This window comes from Pinus tabuliformis, chromosome 3_2 (assembly GCF_031772625.1).
Source record: "Pinus tabuliformis cultivar Carrire ecotype Pingquan chromosome 3_2, CPIR1, whole genome shotgun sequence".
Classification (NCBI taxonomy): domain Eukaryota; kingdom Viridiplantae; phylum Streptophyta; class Pinopsida; order Pinales; family Pinaceae; genus Pinus; species Pinus tabuliformis.
Genome location: NC_142302.1, coordinates 363,587,501 through 363,594,146, shown reverse-complemented (window position 1 = coordinate 363,594,146; position 6,646 = coordinate 363,587,501). Strand labels below are relative to the sequence as shown.

The 6,646-nt window shown below is 35.2% G+C and overlaps 1 pseudogene; it reads right to left on the bottom strand.

Annotated features, from left to right (window-relative positions):
- Nucleotides 1-5,063: 5,063 nt before the first annotated feature.
- On the bottom strand, nucleotides 5,064-6,398 carry LOC149180949 (tubulin beta-2 chain pseudogene; annotated as a pseudogene).
- Between the last annotated feature and the right edge of the window lie 248 nt (nucleotides 6,399-6,646).

Sequence of the window (6,646 nt, the reverse complement as noted above, 5' to 3'; positions counted from 1 at the left end):
GGGGTATTTGAAGAAGAGAATATGATGATGATGATGATGCAGCCCTTGAATTTTCCTTAACTTTAAGAATTATAGGGGGGGAATGTATGTGACTGCATTGAGAAGTAATACATAAGGACTACCACTAAATGTTGGCAAGATTCTAAAGTTGATATTTCGAGGCATGAAATCATCTAACAACAATTATTCTTTACCTTTTTGGGCTTAGATATCATTGTCATATTATCTTCTTGAAGTGGACGAATGAAAGCCATGATTGAACAAAAAAAGGAAATAGATGCAATTTGAGAATCCAAACTCAAACTACGCAATAAGCAAAAAATTATATTAGTCTCCAAAAGAATACAATTTAGTACACATATCAAGCTGAAATTTACATAAAGTCCATGAAATAAAAAAACCCAAAATAACAACGATACAACTCATGAAAGGAGTTTTTCTTTAACAAATATGAATCCTTTTCTTTTGTTGAGTCACACTTACTACTTTTATGCCTTAGAGTCGCATTTTCTTATGCCAAAGCATGAAATCATATCAAGGCCAAAACCAATTAGAAAACAAAAAATAAAACAATCAAGCAGCCAAAAAATGTGTTGGATTTTGGATATGCAGAGACAAACTGAAATATGTTGAAACATGGAAAATGAAACCCAACATATATCCTCTTTTTGTTAAACAATCATGTGCTTTAAGGACACTTTCCACTCATAATAATTCAAAATCATGTTAGCAAACAAAACAAACTCCAAGCCTATCACACCAAGAATAAACATCCTTGAAGTTACCAAATATTGTCCAACATTGTGGTTTTTATTTCAAGTCAATGTTATAAGATACAACCAAACTAATAAAACACACACGAAAATACATCATAAGTTGAAGTAAAACAATCAATTTAAAAACTATAACATACACCACAAAAAATCTACGATAAAAGAAAAATAAAAGATGGCAATCAACATTGGCTCAAATAGAATCCACGGTGAGATGAGCTCCAACTGGCAACAAAGAATAGAAAGAGATATGCAAAACATCTTGATCTCGTTATGAATGCATAAGTAAGAACAATATTGAAATGAAAATAACAAAGCCACAAGATAAAATCACAACCTAACACTAAAGATAGACTATGAATTCATTTTGATTTTTCTCCACTTCTTGCAAACACCCTTTTACCTAACCACTCTCATACAATTCAATATTTTTTGGAGTGCTTATTTGCACATAGCTTAACAACAACTGGTAATTTAATAGTAAAATAAGTTAAGATAACATATTCTGAATATGGAACACATGCTAAAATGTACCCTGTAAACCAAGTGCCCTTTATGCCCATGACATCTTGCCTACAATTGCCCTCACATATAGTAATCGTACACCATAATTATAACACATATTTTCTCTATGATTTGGCCAACCTAACTTTAACTCCATACTTAATACCAACTAGTATCCTCAATTACCACAATGACTTATTCTTATTCTCATCACATCCCCTAGAGCAAGAAGCTAAGGTATTTGATTATTCAAAAGGGTACCTTTTAAAAAGTAGTGACAATAAACTAAAAACAAGACACAAAATGCTAGAAACAAGTTATTTTTCCAACCTTGCTCCAAACTTATTCTCATCAATTGCCAGAGAAAGAAGTTAGAAGAAAAATAATAAAGGAGATCCAAAGAAAAATGCTCGCAGATTCATAAGTGGTGTTTGACATATAGTGGAAAACAAAAGATCAAAACAAACATTTCAAATATATATAAATACAATTGAAAATGAACTAAAACAAATGGGAGAAGAAGAATAAGAATGAGCACAAACCTAGGATGTGTAGTAAGATTGCATGCTAGTTAGAACTCCCGATGATGGAGATGTCTCTCGAAGTTTACTTTGATGAGATGTAAGGGGGAAATGACTTGCTCCATCACATGGAGTAGTTTGGGAAACATGTGAACTTGAATAAATCCCATAGTTAGATGCTGCACCTCCAAAACTTCTATATGAGTGACTTCCATATCTGAAGGATCCATATGGACCAAGACCATAATTTCTTGCACCTAGTGATGCCTGACTAGAAGTTGTTCCTCGGAAAAGAAGTTGGCGGCCCAAGTCTAACAATTCTGAAGAGTTTAATGAATAAGGGAGGTTTATTGCAACAAGGTCTATAGACAAACTCGACAATTGCATCACTTAATCCATATGGATTTAGACTGGTAACTGGTATTGATGCTGGGTTCACAATATTTCAATGACCAATAAGTGGTAGGTTGACTAGCCCATGACCCAATCCACCATATTGTGAAACGTGATTTACATCACCTTTATCCTTCAAATCAGGAAAAACTTGACCCTGGTTTGCTGCAAATTTCTGCTTTTTCCCTTCAAATGCTAATTTGCAAAAAAAATTATGCCCATCTATTGATTTAACAAGGTCTTCCAGGGCTTGATTTTTTGCTTCAATTGTTTTGTAGAGAATAAGGGAGTATCCTTTTGATTTACCTGTTTGTCTGTCAACCACCAAGGCCTTCTTCAATGTCTCCATAACGAGAGAAAAAATTAGTCATTCTAGCACGTTGCATGTGTTCAAGAACATTACCCACATAGACCCTTCTTAAGTTAGGATCCGTTGTAGCTGGTTGAAAGGGATTAGCTGGTTGTATGGGGTGTACAAGTACCATGGGTGGAAGAAGGTGTTATTGGAGTTGAAAGGGATTAACTGGCTATATGGGTTGTTGAAGGAGTTGGTTCAACTATGATTGTTGTTTCCCAATAGCAACCAGATTACAGACATCCATTCTACCATCAATCATCTTGATGGGTTCTTCCAACACACTCAAGGCACAATCAACATGTTTATATGTGATAAATCAAATGCACTCAAGGCACAATCAACATGTTGGAAATATTTTAAAGTTGATATTGCGAGGCATGAAATCATCAAATAACAATTATTCTTTACCATTTTAGGATTAGATATCATTGTCATATCTTCTTCTTGAGGTGAACGAATGAAAGCCATGATTGAACAAAAAACTGGGAACAAAGGCAATGTTGAGAAGCCAAACTCAAACTGCGTAACAAGCATAATATTATATTAGTCTCCAAAAGCATACAATTTAGTACACATATTGAGCTGAAATTTATATAAAGTCCATGAAATAACAAAACCTAAAATAACAACAATACAACTCATGAAAGGAGTTTCTCTTTAACAAGTATAAATCCTTGCCTTTTCTTGAGTCACACTTACTACTTTTATGCCCCAAGGTCACATTTTCTTGAGCCAAAGCATGCAGTCATCTCAAGGCCCAAACCACTTAGCAAACCAAAAATAAAACAATCAAGCAGCCAAAAAATGTATTGGATTTTGGATATGCAAAGACAAACTGAAATCTGTTGAAACAAAGCAAATGCATCCCAACATATATCATCTTCTTGTTAAACAATCATGTGCTTTTAGGACACTTTCCACTCATAATAATTCAAAATCATGCCAGCAAACAAGACAAAATCCAAGCCTATCACACCAAGAATAAACCTCCTTGGAGTTACCAAATCTTGTCGACCACTATGGTTTTAATTTCAAGTCAATGTTATAAGATACAATCGAACTAATAAAACATACATCAAAATACATCAAAAGTTGAAGTAAAACAGTTAATTTAAAAACTCTAGCATACACCACAAAAGCTCTGCAATAAAAGAAAAATAAGAGATGGAAATAAACATTAGCTCAAATAGAATCCACAGTCAAATGAGCTCCAACTGACAGCAAAGAACAAAAATAGATATGCAAAACATCCTGATCTCATTATGAATGCATAAGTAAGAACAATATTAGCATGAAAATAACAAAGCCACAATATATAATCACAACCTAACACTAAAGATGGACTAGGAATTCATTCAGAGTTTTCTCCACTTCTTGAAAACACCCTTTTACCTAACCGCTCCCATACTTGGAGTGCTTATTTTCACATAGCTTGAGATAACAGTACCTTGTAAAACAAAAGAATCATGAAAAAGATTACTGTAAAAAATTTGAACATTTTTGGAATATAAGAAAAGTTGACTATCAACTTTACTTTATATCTCTTAGATACAAAAAATCTACAATCTACATAAAAAAAAAATCTATGTATCTATAAAATTTAACATCTATATACAAAACAACAATCATATAATATATGAGATTTGCTGAGTGAATCTGAAATAATATATATTATGATATCTACAGATTATATATTATTATGAAAGTTCATGTCCACAAACAAACATAAATTTATCCAGTGAATCCCACTAACGATAAAAAGCCATAGATTTTACAAATGAATCCAACATATACACATTATAAAATCCCCCAAACAAAGAATCTCATGTCATAAATTTATCTAATGAATCCAACAATGCTATATCATGAATACAATGCTATATCATGAATTTACTAAATGAATCCAGCATATATAGACATGGCTTAAAGAAACAAACTTCTTAAAAGAGAAATCAGGAGCCAACTTCCAGTAATAACAGATAAAAAAACTCGAATATACCTGGGCATTGACCATATACTATCTCCACACATAGCATATTTTATCTTTCCCCCCTACGTCCTAAACAATGAAATTCAGATTCTTAAACATTACAGACTCTATATTGAATCTTATAGTGGGTATTTTTCTCACGTACTCCCCTAGTTTGAATTTGTAGAGAATTGTTGTCTTTCCTGTTTACAAATCCTAGAAACATATTATAGTCTTACAAAGCCATTCAACACCATAATTATATAACATATAATATAGAGGAGTGTCCAAGCATGATTGAATTTCGCATATAATTTTGGCAGGCAGTTACATCTTCTCAATATTTCAATATTTCAATATGATCAACAAAACCAAGGACATAATGTAGGAGTTGTATACAAATTTTATGTATTCAATGCCAAAACCTTCGATGAGAACAGAGAATACCATGAAAGAACAAGAAATGCAAATGAAATCCACAAACAAACAACTATTAGGCATTGAAACAACTAGCGGTTGTCGATGGCATTACATAAGCTTTTTCCCTAGCTTTCCTGAGCTGATTCTTCATCATCATAGTATTCATCATCCTATGCACTAGCATCCTGATATTGCATGTATTCAGACACCAAATCATTCATGTTTCTCTCTGCTTCAGTGAATTCCATCTCATCCATGCCTTCACCAGTGTACCAATGCAAGAAGGCCTTCCTCCTAAATATGGTAGTGAACTACTCGCTCACTCTCCTGAACATCTCGTGAATGGATGTTGAGTTCCCAATGAATGTGGATGACATGGACAGACCTTTTGGTGGGATATCACATGCACTGGATTTCACATTGTTGGGGATCCACTCCACAAAGTAGGAGGAATTATTGTTCTGAACATTCATCATCTGTTCATCCACCTCTTTGGTGCTCATCTTGCCTATGAACATGGCAGATGCAGTCAGGTACTTGTCGTGATGTGGATCTGCAACATACATCATGTTATTGTAATCCCACATCTGTTGTGTCAGTTCCAGAATGGTGAGGGCTTTGTATTGTTGTGAACCACGTGAAGTCAACGGGAAAATACCACCATAAAGAAGTGAAGACAGGGGAAGGGGATCAAATTCACTGCCAGTTTCCTTAGATCTGAGTTAAGCTGACTAGGAAACCTCAGGCAATAGGTGACTCCACTCATTGTTGCAGATATCAGATGGTTCAAATCACTGAAGCTAGGAGTTGTGAGCTTGAGAGTCCTAAAGCAGATGTCGTAAAGGGCCTCATTGTCTAGTACCATACACTCGTCTGCATTCTCCACTAGCTGATGCACAGAGAGTGTGGCATTGTAAGGCTCCACCACTGTGTCAGACACCTTGGGAGAAGGGAAAATAGAGAAGGTAAGCATCATTCTATCAGGGTACTCCTCCCTGATCTTGGAGATCAAAAGGGTTCCCATCGCAGATCCAGTACCTCCTCCCAAAGAATGACACACTTGAAACCCTTCAAGACAATCATAGTTTTCTGCCTCCTTCCTGACGACATCCAACACAGAATCAATGAGCTCGTCCCCTTTTCTATAATGGCCATGTCCCAATTATTTCCATCCCCAGACTGGAAAAAAACAAAGTTATCAGGCTTGAAGACCTGGCCATAAGTCCCAGTCATCATGTTGTCCATGGTCCAGGTTCAAGATCCACGAGCACAGCATGGGGCACAAATCTACCACAGCTCACCTCATTGTAGTAAACATTAACCCTTTCAAGCTGTAGATCGGAAGTAACCTGGTATCTCTCGATGGGATTAATCCTGTGCTCATCACAGATAACTTCCCAAAACTTGGCACCAATCTGGTTTCCACATTGCTCACCCTGAATGTGCATGATCTCACGCATCTTTGGAATTTAAAACTTTCAACATGGAAAGCCCAAACCCTAGAATAAAACCTCAATTGAAAAATAGAGGATTTGCAGAAAACCAACACAAAAGGAAGAGACAGAATAGGGCAATGGGCAGTTACATCTACTAGCCAGAAAAGCCAATCTAGAACTATGAGATGGGTGTGTTGAAATGTGGCAACATGAATATTCCAACTTTAATTTGTCCTTGAATTAAAATTGTGAATTAAAATTCGAATTTAGTC